Source organism: Ambystoma mexicanum, chromosome 2p (assembly GCF_040938575.1).
Source record: "Ambystoma mexicanum isolate Mex_15411 chromosome 2p, UKY_AmexF1_1, whole genome shotgun sequence".
Taxonomy (NCBI): domain Eukaryota; kingdom Metazoa; phylum Chordata; class Amphibia; order Caudata; family Ambystomatidae; genus Ambystoma; species Ambystoma mexicanum.
The window spans coordinates 84,683,974-84,700,673 of NC_090923.1; the positions used below are offsets into that span (position 1 = coordinate 84,683,974).

The 16,700-nt window shown below is 52.6% G+C and overlaps 1 protein-coding gene across 1 annotated transcript in view; it reads left to right on the forward strand.

The window, feature by feature from the left end:
• QARS1 (glutaminyl-tRNA synthetase 1) overlaps positions 1-16,700 on the forward strand; it is a 950,222-nt gene that overhangs the window by 474,933 nt on the left and 458,589 nt on the right. The window lies entirely within an intron of this gene.

Here is a 16,700-nt window from a genome sequence, read left to right on the forward strand (position 1 = left end):
TGCTAGCGCTCTGTCTTGCCGGAGGAGGTTCACCTCTTCCTGTACTGACCCAACTTTGAGATCCAGAGCCGCTTTCAGCTCGGCCATGGCTGACTCCAGTTTGATTTCTCATGCCACCTTCAGGTCTGAGATTGCTGCTAGGATCTGCTGATCCCTGCCCGCTGCAGGGGTCCTGTCCTTGCTCCTGGCCCCTTCCGCCACTGGCGATGTTTTGGTATATTCATCCAGCGTGGGCTGTTTGCCCTTTGTTTTAGCCAGTTTGTTGGCCATCTTGATGTTGTGGGGCTTGGGTAGGTCAATGGCCGCGCCCGCACGTGCTTGCGGGCCTTGCTGGGGGTCGTGATGGGACCGGCGTTCTCCTGCCTAGAGTACCGCCTGGTCGTGGGTGCTGCCTGCCCACCTTGTCGGACCTCCGGTGCCAGTAGAATCGCCCTCCAGCCCGTGGCACCAATGACCACGCTCAGGGGCATTGCGCCCACTGCTGCTGTGTCCTCGTGTTGTGGGGGCCCTGGGTCTGCAATGGGGCCCGGTGTGTATGCACTTCCACTGGGCTCCTATGCTGCGCTGGAGCCCAGCTACAGAACGCTGCCGGGGGCCCCTGAGCTTCCGCTGAAGCAGCCACAGGTCTGTTGTCCAGCTCACCCCAATTGGGACCTCCTGCTATACTCCAAATTGCCTCCTGCCGTGGAGTTTTATGTTAATTTGAGGGCTCCCTGCTGTCCCTAGCCCCCAAAGCTGCCTGCTTCTTGTCCCGTGTTCCTCCGCCCCAGCGTGCTGCTTATGGGTTGGCAGCTGCACCTCGTTTGTGCTGCGACTGGCCTCCGACTACGGTGTATTATGTCTGCACCCCTGCCCCCGGGGCTATCCGCTTCGCGTAGCCGTAATGTCGATACTTCAATGTCACGCCCGGACCGCAGGGTTCTGGCCGCTGCTAATGTCTGGCTAGGCTGCGCGACACGCTCCCTTGCAGCCGCAGCCCTTTGTTGACTTTGTTTGGGCTCCCGACCATCCCCCGTCACCGGAGCTGCTCCCTTTATGTGGGCTATGGTGTCGAGAGTTTGCACTATGTGTGGGCTCATCTACTGCTGCAGCAGTCTCTTCTTGCTGTCCACGGGCTCAGTGTCGTCCCATAGTTTCAGCGCTGCCCCGTCCGTGCTGTATTTTGCCGTTGAGGCAGCAGCGCTCTTTTGTTATGCTCACCGGGGGCTCCCTTCCTGATTCGCCAGGGCTGCACGGTGCAAGCCACACGTTGCATCGCTGATGGAAGCTGCCTCATCGATCCGCTCCTTGGCTGACAGCCGCACGGGTCACAGTTGCCAGCCTCTTCGTTTTCTTTGTGTGCTGCCGCCATTTTGAATTCAATTTCGTCAGGGAAACAAAGTAGCTTGACTGTTCCTATTTTGTATCAAACATCCCGCCGGTACGTCCAATCTTCTCTTGGCATGGTCATACACTCATAGTGTACCTGTTTGGTCTGCAATTCGATGTCAGTTGCACTCGCTTGCTCGGATCTATGAGACGGAGCACGGAGCTCTCGAGGATTGCAGCCTACTCCATGGCTGCCTAGACACACCCCCAGCTAAGACACAGATAAGGAAGGAAAGGAGGGGGTGGGAAGGAAATGAGAACATGCAGGCGGCTACCGTACTAGGCCTGACGACATTTCAGATAGTGCTGGGGGAGTAGGGGGTGGCCCAAAAAAGGGGAGGGGGAGGAGACAAACATTGTTGCTATCATACTAGGTCCAGGGACAATTCTGATAGAATAAGTGCATAGAAAAAAAGTTAAGGGAGAGAGGGCGAGAACAGAGAGAGGGGTCTGCGAGCTACAGGCTGCAAGAGAGGGCATGGCCTAAGGTAGAGTCTCTTGCTAGTGAGCAAACCCAGAGCTGCATGTAGTCGGTCCCACATAGGAACAGCCGTTCTCCTGACTGACGGGTCCACCAACCAGGGGCAGCGAGATGTTCTGGGCAGCAAGGAATTTGCAGGTGGAGCAGACATGTTATGGCAATGCTGAGTCTAGGCAGCAGACCTCTGCACCCAGCCTGACTTTGCAATGAAATCGGTCTTTAGAGGGGTCACAATTTAGTAGCCAGTCAAGTGTACAGCACTTAGTGTTCCACACCTGGTCACCCCACTGGAGGTGCACAGCTCAAAGGGGCCCTACAGAGTACCCCTGGAGTCACTGTGCACACAGCGGGTCGCCGCGGAGGACCAGAAATAAACCGAGAAATACTCTTGGGCAGATGAGCTACCCCCAAAGCACCTCCCGGGGCTCCATGAGCCCTGTACCAGGGAGGTACAAAATGATGACAAAATGACTGCAGTCAGCGGGGAGTTGCAGTGCCTCACCAGTGCCCTTGATGTCTTGCTGCATCTCTGAGGAACTATAGATGGCCAGACCTCGAGCACTTTACAGGCTCGCGGCAGCCACGCAACGCACCGAGCTGCAAGTCTTTCTCCCAGAGGAGAGAGGAAAGCACCTAATGACATGTAACATGTGATCGTCAAGTCGCACCAGTGTGACCTAACCTGGGCATTTGTCCATTTCTATGCCAACACATATCACACTTGCTCATTCCTCTAGGCCCTTTTCTTTTCCCAACCAGTAAGGTGCAGAATGAGACGTGTCTTATTTTGCATATAAAGGGTGCAGATTTATATTCACATCATAATAAAAACACTGCAAACAATTCTGTGACAATAGTTCTGAAGATGTGGCGACTGCTCAGTGTCCAAAACCTACTTCCCCTTTTTCCCAACAAAATCCACAATAGGCACAACTCTCGCAACCCTTTGTGTCTGAGACCCGCCTGCCCCTGCAGGTGTTCCTGGGCTGGGGGTGTGCCTTTTATTCGGGAGAAGCTGAGCCCTCATTGCAACCAACAGACACCCCCGCCACTTGGACTCCCAAGAGTCACTGTTCTCGAGAAGAGCAAAGACCCTTCCGGCTTTCCCATGGCTCATTCAGAGTCTCTCGTCACTGGTCGCCAAAACACTGCCGCGCCGAAGATGGGTTACCGCCTACCACGGCTCCCCCCATTCCTACTTCATATATCCAATAGCTTTGTGCAAACATTCCAATAAAACAGATCCATCACGGATGCAGACAAATGCACTCCATCCTTCAAGTAATACTCAAGGGATTTCAAATTGATCAAGCCGTGCCTGATCTGGGAGAAAACCTCTGCCCCTGCAAAATTTTGCCATTGCGCAATTCAATTTCCTTCTTGACTTCTTCACTGCTGAGTGACTCTCAGCGCCCCTCCATTCCTGCCTCGTAGGATTTCCGACCACAAAATCTCGGTCTCATCCAGCTGCGAAGACAACTCCTGCAAAGAAAACAATCTCCCTCAGGGCACCCCCCCCCCCTCCCCAGGATCGTCAAGTCATTGCCCCCAAGGTGTACGATCAAGACATCCAGCTTTTGCTGCTTACCCATCTATGGATGTGCCCATGCAGCTGAGCCCATCTCATCCCAGGCACCCCGTGCCACCATATCCGGTACTCGCCAGCGATGGCTCCTCTTGCTCTGCCATCCAGCTCGCCCCGTCCCATGACACAAAGGAATGCCCTACTACCCAGTCGGACTGACTCCTCCTGTGTGTTGCTGCTTGTAGGAAGGAGATGAGAAGGAAGCTGTTAACGCTGCATTTTTTCAAGCCTGATGTATCTCTTGAAATGCCCAGACGTCATCTCTCTATTTGCTTGATTGCCTCTGAACCCAGGACCATCTCTGCCGCTGAAGTGGCAGCCCCTACCCTAAAGGAATGAGTCCCAAATACCCCTTCTGTTACCCCCATTTTCTCTAGTGTCATGTCCATGACCCTCCTGAATTGGAAACGGCTCAAGGCCGACCCATCAGTGTGCAACAGAAGTGAAGACTCCGCACCCAAAGACTGTCTCTGCCGTAGATAAGCAGCCAAGCCCGCCATCTGGCACACTATGCTCCTTTCTGTGCCAAGGAGTGTAACTGTCCTCCCTTTCCACTTCTGATCAGTCTGGGACCTTCTTAGAAAAATGCTTAACTGACCCTCTGTAAAGTGAACATCTCCCATCCTTAAAAACCCAAAGCCCCTGCCATCCCTATTTTCAGGTACCAGCTCGCTCACTCTGCCCCAAAGAAAGCTAACGTGAAGGCTGCCGTGTTCAAAACCTTCTCAGACTCGTTATGGCAAACTGCCCTTAAACATTCAATCAGACTGTGTAGTTTAACAACATCAATAGGCCGCCTTGCAGCGGTCTTCCTCTCAACCTGCTTGGCCCAACCTCTCATTGCCATCACAATGTAATGCTCTTTCGTGGGGACTGCTTTGCCCCAAAACCCCCCCCACCTCCCCAGATTGAAATAGTGGGCTATTTTCCAGACAGCCGGCACCATCCAACAATGGCCCGTTCTGGCCAATCCCTCTGCCCTTTTGTTAAAATCTCGTTCTGAAAGACCAAGAACTGATCCCAGCACACCTTGTATCTTCTCGCTGTGCCAGGTGCTAGAGGGGAATGGATTAAGGAACTCAGATCCCCCCCAATCATGTCCCACCACTGAGCCTTGAATGGGGTCATCTTGCTTCTGTGCAGTTCCCCCGAAACTTCTCCTACTGTAAACGAGAGAGGTAGTCAGCGGCCACGTTTTTCACCCCTGGAATATGCTGTGCCCCAACGCCAGTGTTCACTGTCAGCAGGCTCTTTGTAAGCTCTCTAAGCAGCTTCAAAACACTCGAATTACTAGATGTCCCCTGATTGATGATCTGGACCACTGGCAAGTTGTCTGACCAGAGCAACACCTTTTTGTCCCTCCATTGCTTGCACCACACTTTAAATGCCACCACGTTGGGAATTGGCTCTAGCAGAGTGATGTCCATAGTAATCCCCTCGTGATGCCATGCTGCTGGCCAAGTCTGACCACACCAATTGCTCCCTGAAACCGTGGGAACCTGAGGAGTCATTGAATAGTTTGAGCCTTTTGCTGCTGCCCCCCCCTCCATAGCAAAACACCATTAAACTTATCCAAAAATCCATCCCACATCCTGAGATCCTCCTTTACGTCAGACCCTAGTCTGACATGTTGCGATGCATGCTGTAAACCCACTGTTTTGAGCTCAATACTCCAAGCCAACCCCTTACCTGCTGGGGTGACTTGTCCCGCAAAATTGAGGTTACCCACCAATGATTGAAGCTCCCTTAGGGTAGCCTTGCTCCTGCCCCTCACAACTTTGATTGTTTCCTTTAATTTCAGCACTTTATCCATGGGCAGCCTGCACCTCCCTGTGACTGAGTCAATTTCGATCCCCAGGAATGTGTTGTGACCGGGCCAACAGTCTTACCCCTTGCTAGGGGGACCCCCATTTTCTCCAATCCTTGGCATGAGCTCATGAGGGACTGGCACTCCCCCGTCCCTTCTTTCCTGATGAGCAAGAAATCCTCAAGGTAGTGCAGGACCCTGCCCCCTTAAATCCTTTGAACCCAAAAAGCTGCTGAATCTGTCATAGTAGTACTCATCTTTCTCCTTGAAGCCCAGCAAATGGTAACTCTCATTGTGGCTTGGTAACAACCTGAAGGCAGACTGTCTGCCTTCCCCATAAGAGTGCCTCTCCCAGCCGACCTCACCAACTCTACTGCATCCTCAAATGATAGTGCAGCCTGCATAGCTCTTCAGCTATGCCATCATTCACAGATTCTCCTTCTGGGAAAGAGGTGCTGAATTAAGCGGATCAATGTATGCAGGTGAACCGGTGTGGGTAAATGGGTTTCAATCGCGCTCCGCCTTTCCTTTGGGTTTGTATGCCGGTGCACTGGTGTGGATAACTGGGTTTCAGTCGCGCTTTGCTTTTTCTTTGGGTTTTGCACTGCTTCTCTGCTTCCCCTCACCTGACTAAGAGCTGTGGTCCCCTGAACTTCTGCCCTTTGAGTGTTTGAATCTACAAGCCTTGCCGAAGGGGCCTGCCCATTTCCAGCAGTCCGCCTGCTCCCCCTGGTAGCTGAGACGACTGTTCCAGGAGGAGTGCCCGCGAAAGGACTCCCTACCCCGGTGTGAATAAGACCCTCTGGTTTTCCAGAATTGATGTTTCTCCCCTTGTCTTATCCCCGGCTTCCCTGGCAGGTACCATCTTTTCTAGATAGCCCCTGATATCTACCTCGTCCCAGGACATTGCGGGGCAAACCATGCATCTTGAGCCGGAATCCCCTGTCGTAGTTTAGCCAGGCCTCGCTGCCATAGGTTAGATACAGATTGTGAATGTACTGCTCATATGCAATCATTGCCCCTGCATCCTGCAGGAATTTTTAAATCATGATGGACATATACATCCTAAAAGCCCTTATCCAATTGTGGATTGTTGCCTCCACCTTGGGTCTCTCCCTGTCCCTCTTCTCCTCTTTTTCCGATAACTCCAGCAAGCCCTCACCTTCTGGTTCTATTGCCATCAAGGCCAGGATTTCACAAAACTTTCTCCACATCTTCTCCTTACTAGCCAGTGGAATGCGCCAAACCAGAGAGATAACTGCAACCCGAGCGGGGCCAAAGCCTGGCATTGGACTCCTGTATTGTGACATTGCCCCAAACTCCGCCCTGTACCAGGCTGTCTCCTAGTGCTGGTACCGGCTGTGCCCCCTGGCTGACCCCACTAAATGAGGTGACCCTGGGAGCCGACATCCCTTGCACCCCCCATGCTGGACCCCTGCGAGCTAGCTGGTGTTGGAAAAACCCTGTGGCAGTTGCCTCCCCCTCACCCCCCCCACAACGAAAACGCTCTTCTACTGCGGCGGGCGTCCTTCTGCTGGGGGCTGGATGCTTCCTGCAGCAGGACGCCCGCCACTTATATGGGGCTTGCCACGCTCCCTTCCTTTGTCGGCTTTCCAAGCACTTTGGCGTGCTTCTTACCAGCCCTCTCCTTACCCAGGGAGGAGGACCCTGCCCGGGTTATCCGGGTTCCTCCTCCATTTGTTTGTCACCTTCAGAGTGCCTGGCCGCTTCCGACAATCAGCCCTTCGGCTGCAGACATTCTTTTAAAGTAGTAGTGAATATAGCGTTGGCAATGAAGGTGTGACTGATATCCAAATATTAGCATAATGGATATTAACAATGTGTATTGGGAAGACCAACATTTTCTGCATGCGTTTTTACAGCATATTTGAAAAAAAATGACATATGAAAGTGAGCACTTGAAAATGGAAGACGCGATATAACTTTGGGGGTGGTGATTTCTGAATTTCCTGGAATCCTCCAGATCTCCTGATACTAGGAAACATGTATGAACATGCAATACCAAAGCAACTTATAATGCGGATGAAATACAATTCTTCGGTGGTGAAGTGGTTTGTTTTGTTTCATATCACCAGGCAATAAAGCATTAAACCTATCTCATGGCACCTGCTATGTGTGTAGGGAGAGTAAATGAAGAGAACACGTGGAGGTGTGCAGAGCCCTAGTGCTCGCTCAGGCTTCTCTAAATATTCTCTTGACATTTGAGATTTAGTTTGGTTTGACTTTTCTTGCAGTGTATTTTTGCTCACAGTAGTTTGGGCACGTTCAGAAAAGAAAGTAAAAGCATGACGTTTGCACCTGTGAACTGCATCAAGTGTCTGAAGAGTGTTATTTGGACACTACCCCACTCCCACAAAAGTAGTATTCTCCATGGATCCACACGGGCCGATGCATGCGCAGTAGGAATCTGGAATGGACCGGCGTGTGCCTTTAGGATTGAAAAGTCTGGCCAGGTGGTCATTAGCCATACAGTATGCCGACATGGTAGGTGCCCAGTACCGCTCTCTAGTTTCAATAATGCTCCTTCATTATACCAGTGGTGAATTGTATAGAGCACTACATTAGGGGACATCTGTGGTTGATGTATGTAGCACTTTCCACATAGGCTATAGTTTAAGAACGTACTTATTGCCATTTGTGCTAGTCCAGGTTCCCTTCAAGCACAAGGGTAACAATAGTGTACAGCACCTATACCGTCTTGTGGCAGAAGTGATCCAACCATCCTAGTTCTTGCAATATTAACACATCAGTTTGGCCTGCTCTAACTACCAGTAATCTGTTGAGTTGCCTTTCTGCTGTAGGACGGTCTAGAATAAGACCTGCCCCCATGCTCCTACAATTCAGGAAAGAACTCCAGACCCACCTCTTCAAGTAGTCTCTCCTCCGCGACACCTAGGCCATCATGTCACCCTGTATCACCTTACTCGTCCTGCCCCTCCTCCCCTGCAACCCGGTACAGCTGTACCCTTCCTCTGTACCCTACCCCCGGCTGTATATCTGTTACCTCTGTAAAGTGCTCCGTTATGCATCAGTAATGTTGTACACCTATGTAAAGCGCTGCGTTATGTATCTGTATTGGTGTATAACTCTGTAAAGCGCTCCATTGCTTCTCGAAGCTAGGTTTGCGCTCAAATAGCATAATAAAATCAAGTGGATGCAATGATTTGGATCGAGAAGAAAACCAAATCTTCCTGACAAAGTCCATTGTAATTGGGGGTGGAGGGTATTTTTAAGTAGCTTGTGGGGGTGTCCAGAAGAGGTTTGTATTTGGTGAAAATGTATTTTTGTTGAGAATCACTTCACTAAAGGGTGCTGTAAATGGTCACAGTATTTAATATAATTTTGATAGTGTTTGGTAGCAAACACTAAATAGGGGACAGCACAAGACTGAATTTAAATACATTTTCAGCTTTTATTTGTGTAATGAAATGCAGACAGTACTGGTTGGGGATCTTTGTATGAAGAGGCGATACCTTTCAAAAAGAGTAGGGCCTTCTGGCTGAGACAATGGTTCTTAAAGGCAGTATTTAAGCCAAACACTGATCTTCTGGGGTGGGTCGTTTGAGTGAGGAGTGCTGGGAGGACCAAGGGAACAATGGCAGGAGGTGGTACTGGATGGTTGCGGAGAACTTGGGAGCGTACACTGCAAATGGATGAGTTGCGGGAGACTTAGTCAGCCAAGTTGAAAAATGTCCCTCCAATTGCAAAATATCTGCAGTGGGCTTGTGTCTTTAGCAGTAAATTCACTGACATGGAAAATGAGCGCGCTGTTTTTTTTTAAAACGAAATATGGTTGCTTATAGCCAAATAAATTATTACACTATGTCCCCAGGCATTCCTAAAACCCCTCTGCAGTCGTCTCCGTGGCTGCAGAGACAAGAAGGGGTGCCAGAATATAGCAGCAAGGAGTCTAAAGTGCAGGGACTGATGTTTCCTGTTTGATTTCACCCCTTGCACACTTTTTAATGGGATGTTTATGAGAAAGTAACAACATGTTCTTAAAAAGAAGTTGGTTGGACGCTCAAATATTGTTTTCTAACATTCTTCTCAGAACACCAGGTAATCGGTGAATCAGAAATTAGAAAGTCATCCAATCTTTCCTCCTCAAAGGCTATTTTTATTGTCCGAGGAGGTGCTAAAGCTTATTGCTTGGGGAATTTCTCAGAATACCTCTGGCACGGGGTTCAGAAGAATAAATTGGTACTCAGAAAAAGGTTCCTACTAAGTTGGTCCGAAACACTCAATTGTAGTGTAACTGAGCAGTCTGACTACATTTTAGGTGGATTGGCTTTTATCAAAGTACAATTGGGCCCCATCACACACATTGAAATATACTGTGTATGCTCTATATATCAAGAGTTGTAATAGAGAATACACAGCCAAATAAGCATACTGAGTGTAAATCACAACACAGTAAGTATACAATAAAACAGTAATTCTCCAGCATGGGTCTGGCATGGATTCAGATGCTCACGAATATTCCCCGTCAGGCTGGGAATCCTCGGTAAAGAAAAAATCAGTATCAGTTTCGTTTCTGATCTCTTTCTTAGTAGTAACCAATCACTGATCTCTGCGTCATACTGCCCCCAGCCAATGACTGCTCTCTTCCCTAAGCCCCGCCTCTGGCAGCCATCCTCAGATTTTTACCACACGCTCAAGTGTTGGGAGTCCTCGTGTTTAGCTCTCGAGTTTGTTTACTGCGTTTTCACGTTTTTTCAGGAGAATTTCTCATTTTTTCGGTTTAATCGAGCCTCAAGCTCCACCGTTTCTACTTCCGATAACGGGGACCCGTTTGGGAATTCTTCTACACCCCTCAAGGGTGAAGTTTTTGTCCAGTTCACACTTCTCAGAGGATTCCGGAAGATCTGCGGCCTACCTCAAGGACATGGCCCAGGACAAAGGGAGCTCGATGTCCGGATCCAAGCTGTTAAGGAACTGCCCTGGATGCGGCTTATATAACGTTTTCAAGGAGGACGAGCATTTGCGATGTGTCTACTGCCTCCATGGGGACAAGACGCACGTGGAGAAGGACTGTGCGTTCTGCAAGAACCTTTCTGAACGGACCAAACAAGATTGTCGTTCCTGCCTCGCCACCTGGCTGGAGAAGGGCACAGCAAGTGAGAAGGCAAAGAAGAGGTCTGAGCGGGCTTATAAGTCCTTTGAGGGCACCCCGGCGACAGGGGCCCAACAGAAGGCCAAGCACTTAGAGTCCCTGGGCTCCAGGAGCGCCGAAAGGTCGGGATTTTCGGTTGACAAGCAGGGCGCTACTTCCCCGGCACGTTCAACCACGAGCCAGTGCTCTGGGTCGGGGAAGAGGAAGTCCGAGAACCAGGGTAGGCCGCTGGAGCGGACCCGGTCGATCTCGAAGGGGGAGAGAGGCGTTGACCCTCTCCCACCCCCCCAAGGCGAAGGCCCAGTACGCACCTAAGGTGGTGAGGGCCTTGATCCACCCGGCTGAGGCCTCTACCAAAGTGGTCTCTGTGACCCTGGCGGAGCCGGCTGAGACTACGCCAATGGAAACGGCCTCTGGGCCCAGAGTATCCCTGCCGCCGCGGAGGGAATCCTCTTTCCAGCCCATCGCTAAGACCCCTGTGAAGCCCCGGCTGAAAAAGAGGGGTGGGGGCCGGTGGCAGTTCGACTCAATCAGCCTCTAAGGAGGAACTGGTGGAGACCGAGAGGGGCCTCAACGACAGGTTGATAAACCTCAACGAGAGGTTCGAGAAGGTTCGATCCCAGGGGACGGTCCCTGCTGACGTGATCGAGGATAGCGACGAGGACGACGAACAGGGCCCACTGGAGCGGCCATCCTGTCCGTCGCAGCCATTGCCCGAGCCCCAGGATAGCTGGGCGGCAATTTTGTTGGCAATCAATCCTTATGTACTGAGATAAGGACGAGATTACCAGAACCAGGCCAGTCGGGAAACCCTCCGAACAAGCGGAGGAGAGTCCACCCTGCACCGCCCTTCGTGCCTGCGAGACCGGTGGATCCCTCATCCCTCTCGCCGGGAGAGGATACGGCGACAGACGATGACGGCGGCGATGACACAGTAGACATCCCCTCGTCACCCCCACCCTCTACGGGCGTCCCCAGCCGACGAGGTTGGCTCTTTCCACGCCATAACCAGGGCATCTGAGCTCTTCCAGCTATGCCCTGAAGAACAGAAAAAAGAGGGGTTTCTGTACCAACGACGAGAGGCTAAGAGGAAGAAGGTCCTCGCGGTGCCTTTACTCGACATCTGGGACGAGGGGCTTGCTGTCCTCAAGAGCCCTGCCACGACACCCGCCAAGAGGGACAGGTACGAGAAGAAGTACCGAGTCCCTGATGCTGCCCCCTTGTGCCTCAGGGCCCAGCCCACGCCGCTCTCGGTCGTCTCGGCAGCGGCTAAGAAGAAGGCAGCGGGGGTGGCGGCCTCAACTTCCACTTCCCCCACCGGACAGCGAGGGTAAGAAGTTGGACTCTGTAGGACGACGAGTCGTCATGCCGGCGACGACGGTTAAGGCGGCCAATGCCTTAGCGATCGTGGCCCGCTACGATGGGGAGCTCTGGTTCAAGATAGCTCCCCTGCTAGATTTCCTGCCTGATGACAAAAAGGCGGAGGCCCTAGAAATTCTGCAGGAGGGCGAGGTGGCGTTGGATCACGCCATTACAGTGGCAACGGACATTGCCGATACTGGATTTCGCCAACTGGGCAACGGAGTTTGCCTCTGACGATGAGGATGGCTCAAGGCGACAGACTTTCGCCAGGATGTCCAGACCAGAGTGTTGGACATGCCGTTCGACAGCAACAACCTCTTTGGTAAGGCGGTGGATGAGTCTCTACAGGCCATCAAGACCGACTCGGAGACGGCCAAGGCCCTTCGGGTGCTTCAGCAGCGACGGCCCTTTCGGAGCTCTGGAGGCAGACATGGTGCCTCCAAAGGATCCAGCGGTGGCTCCTCCACCTACCGCCAGGTGGCCCGCTCCTCTTTCCAGGAGGCCTACAGAGGTCGCAGCAAGCAAGGGGGTTCCTGCCGTCGTCGGCAATGCCGCCTCCAAGCAAGACTGATCCGGCCGGGTGGTCGGTCCCCCCACCAAAGCACCCCAGTGGGAGGCCGACTGACTAAGTTCATCGGGGTGTGGGAGTCAATCTCCACCGATCGTTGGGTGTTGGACACCCTGGCCAATGGGCACTCGCTGGAATTCCTAAAGAAGTGCCCTCGCATTCCTCTCGTGGCCAGGAAGGAGAATCGCGTCCCTCAACTGCTGTTGGAGGTAAAGGCGGTGCTCAAGAAAGGTGCCATCGAGCTCGTCCCCAGGAGGCTCTGGGGCTCCGGAGTATACTCAAGGTACTTCCTCGTCAGGAAGACAGGCGGTTGGCGCCCCATCCTAGACCTGCTTTGGTTAAACAAATACATCAAGGCGCAGAAATTCAGGATGGTCACCCTCCAGCACGTACTGGGGCAGCTGGAGGAAGGCGACTTCCTATCGTCGCTGGACCTGGAGGATGCTTACTTCCACATCCCCATTCTAAAAAGGCACAGGAAGTTCCTCAGGTTCGTGGTTCAGGGACGCCACTACCAATTCAGAGCCCTACCGTTCGGATTAAAGTCGGCACCCAGGGTTTTCACCAAGTGCCTGGCACCAGTGGCGGCGTGGCGCCTGCAGGGGATCCGCGTCTATCCCTACCTGGACGACTGGCTAATCCGGGAAAGGTCAAAGGAACTCGCCGTCGATCATACGGCGAGGACCGTCCGGTTGCTCACGGAGCTGGGGTTCTCCATCTACCCCCAAATCCCACCTGGTTCCGTCGCAAGTAGCACTGTTTTTGGGGGCGAAGCTTGATACAGTGGAGCAATTGGCCTCCCCTTCAGAGGAGAGGACCGAAGCCATCCTGGCCAAGGTATGGCGACTGTTAGCCACGGACGTGGCCAGGGTGAGGTCCATCAAGTCCCTTCTCGGGATGATGTCCTCATGCATCTACCTTGTGCCCCTTTGCAGACTTTGGATGCGTCCGCTACAGGAGTTACTGGACGCCTGCTGGTTTCAGGCGGGGGGCTGCTTCGAGGACAGGATCCCCCTTGACGAGGAGTTCCATCGGGCGATCCTATGGTGGGGCACCCGTGCTCACCTCACGACGGGCACTGACTTTCAAACCCTGGCGTTTCAGGAGACGGTGACTACGGACGCCTCTCTGGAGGGTTGGGGAGCCCACACCAGAGATCTCCATGCAAGAGGCCTTTGGCTCCCGGAGGAGAGGTCTCTTCACATCAACATCTTGGAGCTCCGTGCAGTGTTCTGGGCGCTCAAGTCGTTCCTCCCGTCCCTCAAGTACAAAGTGGTGAGGATCTTCACCGACAACACCACCACGATGTTCTACATACAGAAGCAGGGGGGCACTAAATCCCCAGCCCTAGCCAAGGAGGCCCAGGATCTGTGGCACTGGGCCGTCGCCCAGGCGATGTTTCTGGTTCCCTTCCACCTGGCAGGAATAAAAAACACCATCGCCCACTCACTCAGCAGGGAGCTGCGCTCGCGCCACGAGTGGGAACTGCGCCAGGATCAAGAAGGATCGGCTCTTCCAACGATGGGGCAAACCCCAGATCGACCTGTTCGCGACGGCGACGAACTCCAAGTGCCAGAGGTTCGCCAGCAGGTTCCCACAGCCGAGGAGCATGGGCGATGCTTTCTCGTTCCTTTGGGACGGCCTGTTTCTATACGCGTTCCCTCCATTGCCGTTGCTGCTCCGCCTCATCGGCCAGCTCAAGAAGTCCAGGTGCAGGAATGATCCTTGTCGCACCGGCGTGGCCGAGGCAGGTCTGGTTCCTGGACCTTCTGGACTTGTCAACGTCCCCACCTATCAAGCTGGCGACGGACGCGGATCTTCTCTCCAGAGAAGGAGGCGCCATTCTACACCACGACCCACAGTCGATGAACTTGCAGGCCTGGCTCCTGCAGCACTAGGGTTTGGAGGGTACGATATCCCGGCTGATTGCAGAGAGGTTCTTGCAAAAGCCTGGGCGTCCAACTCTCAAGTGTTACGGTCATAAATGGAAGAGGTTCTCTGTCTGGTGCCGTGCACAGAAGATTAACCCTCTGCGGATTACGGCCCCTAAAGTGCTGCCGTACTTACTGTCGCTTGCCAAAGCTGGACTGGCTCACGCCTCCATAAAAATTCACCTGGCTGCCATCTCCCGATATACCAGGACTACGGGACGGGCGTCCTTGTGGTCTCATTGCCTGGTAAAGGAATTTATGAAGGGACGATTTCCGATCATTCCCGCCGGTGAAGGCCCCTGCCCCGGCGTGGGAACTTAATGTGGTGCTGACCAGGCTCATAGGAGCCCCATTCGAGCCTATGCATTCGGCGCCTTTGAAGTTCCTGTCATGGAAGACAGCGTTCCTCGTGCCCATCACCTCTGCACGACGAGTGGGAGAGATTCAGGCCCTATCTTGCAAGCCTACATACTTGACTTTTCATGACACAAGGGTAGTGCTTAGGACGCACCCCTCCTTCATGCCCAAGGTGCCGTCTGACTTCCACCTCAACGAGCCCTTGGTGCTACCAGTTTTCTTCCCGTCTCCTTCGACGCCGGCCTGGAGGACTTTGCACTCGCTGGATGTAGCTAGTGCGCAGAAGTTCTACGTGGACCGCACAAAGAGTTTTCGGAAGATGTCAGTTATTCGTGTGTATCAAGGGAAGGCTCTCTCGAAGACTTCCATTTCTAGATGGCTCTCCGGCTGCATCATGCATTGTCACCGGTTGGCGAAACGACTGCTGCCTGGCCGTCTGAGAGCCCATTCGACCAGAGCGATTGCTGCTACCACGGCGTTCCTGTCTGGTGTGCCCCTGCTGGACATCTGCAGGGCTGCTACGTGGAGGTCGACGCACACCTTCACAAGATTCTACTGCGTCGATCGGGACTCCAGGGAGGAGTCCTGGGTCGGCCAAGCAGTGCTGCGCAACCTGTTCGTTTAAGGTGAGCCTGGTGAGGAGGTAAGAGATGCTTAATGTTGAGCCTGTTGCCACCTCCTGTGGTTGTGCATGTGTGTACTGCTATGTATTCTTATATTCATGAGCATGTGAATCCATGCCAGACCCCATGCTGGAGAAGGAACAAGTTACTTACCGGTAATTGTTCTCCAGCATGGGTCTGGCATGGATTCACATGCGAACCCTCCCACCTACCCCTCTGCGGCTCTTCACTTGGTCATACTGCCACTTAGCGTGCTACCAAATCTGAGGATGGCTGCCAGAGGCGGGGCTTAGGGAGAGGGCATTCATTGGCTGGGGGCAGTATGACCCAGAGATCAGTGATTGGTTACTACTAAGAAAGACGGATCACAAACGAAACTGATACTGATTTTTTCTTTACCGAGGACAGGGAATATTCATGAGCATGTGAATCCATGCCAGACCCATGCTGGAGAACAGTTACAGGTTAGCAACCTGTTCCTTGGCTGAACTGACGCAACTCACTTAACCTTAGTGAGAAAAAGAAACCGTTCAGGCGTGGTGGAAATGGCAACCACCCAGCTTGTGAGTCTTTGGCTCCGAAACGTTCCATTCCACAGTTCAAGAACTCCAAGGCTGGAGACTAATGGCTGCAGAGTGTAGTGCATTATTTTTCTTTCGCCCTGGCGGTAGAGAAACCTCTCTGCACCCTGGGAGATGGGGACCAGTAGCTGGACTTAATTATTAGGACCTCTGTATACCTTTCCAAGGAGCTGGCTGCCATGGAAATGACCCAGGGAGTGCAAGCGTATAGCTACGTCTTTAACTTGTGGGATTGTCAGACTACTGCTCGTTCGTGGGGGGTCACTGGTCAGTATGTACATGGTCCCGAAGACTGCCAAAGCTAGTATGACAGATCCACAAAGATGAAGCCACCTACGACAATGACTTGCAGCAAACAGGCACACAGAACCCTTGGAGCAGGTGATTGAGGTGGGTGGAGGACACCAGCAAGGGTCACAGTTGGCTCAAGGGCAAACAAATGGAGGAGCCGGGCAGTTCAAGCAGACTCATGAAGGACTGGTGCAGGAGGTGTCCCAGGACTTTAGGCGCCAGAGTTGGGAGTCTATATGAACATAAGGAATTACAGGCTTGGAAGCGTCCAGCAATTTAGGCTGAAAGGAAGGGAAGAGACCCGCATGGGATTCAACTGGAGCAGATATGCAGAGGGTGGGTGGGGTTGTACTGAAAGGCTGGCTGCCAGTATGACACCAACGATCTGCATTAGCAGAATGTCTCTTGCAGTTTTTCCAAATAGGTGCCAACAGATCTGAGTGTGATATAGAGGTTCCCCATGTACATACACACGCTCCTGCTGGCTACGCCTCCTATACATTCTGATTTACTTCATTCAGCTATTCCAGACAAACCTCAAAGCTAGGACCCCCCCCAGACATAGGGGAATTGTAATGTTTTTTGGAGATCCAAATTCACTATAAACTGGAT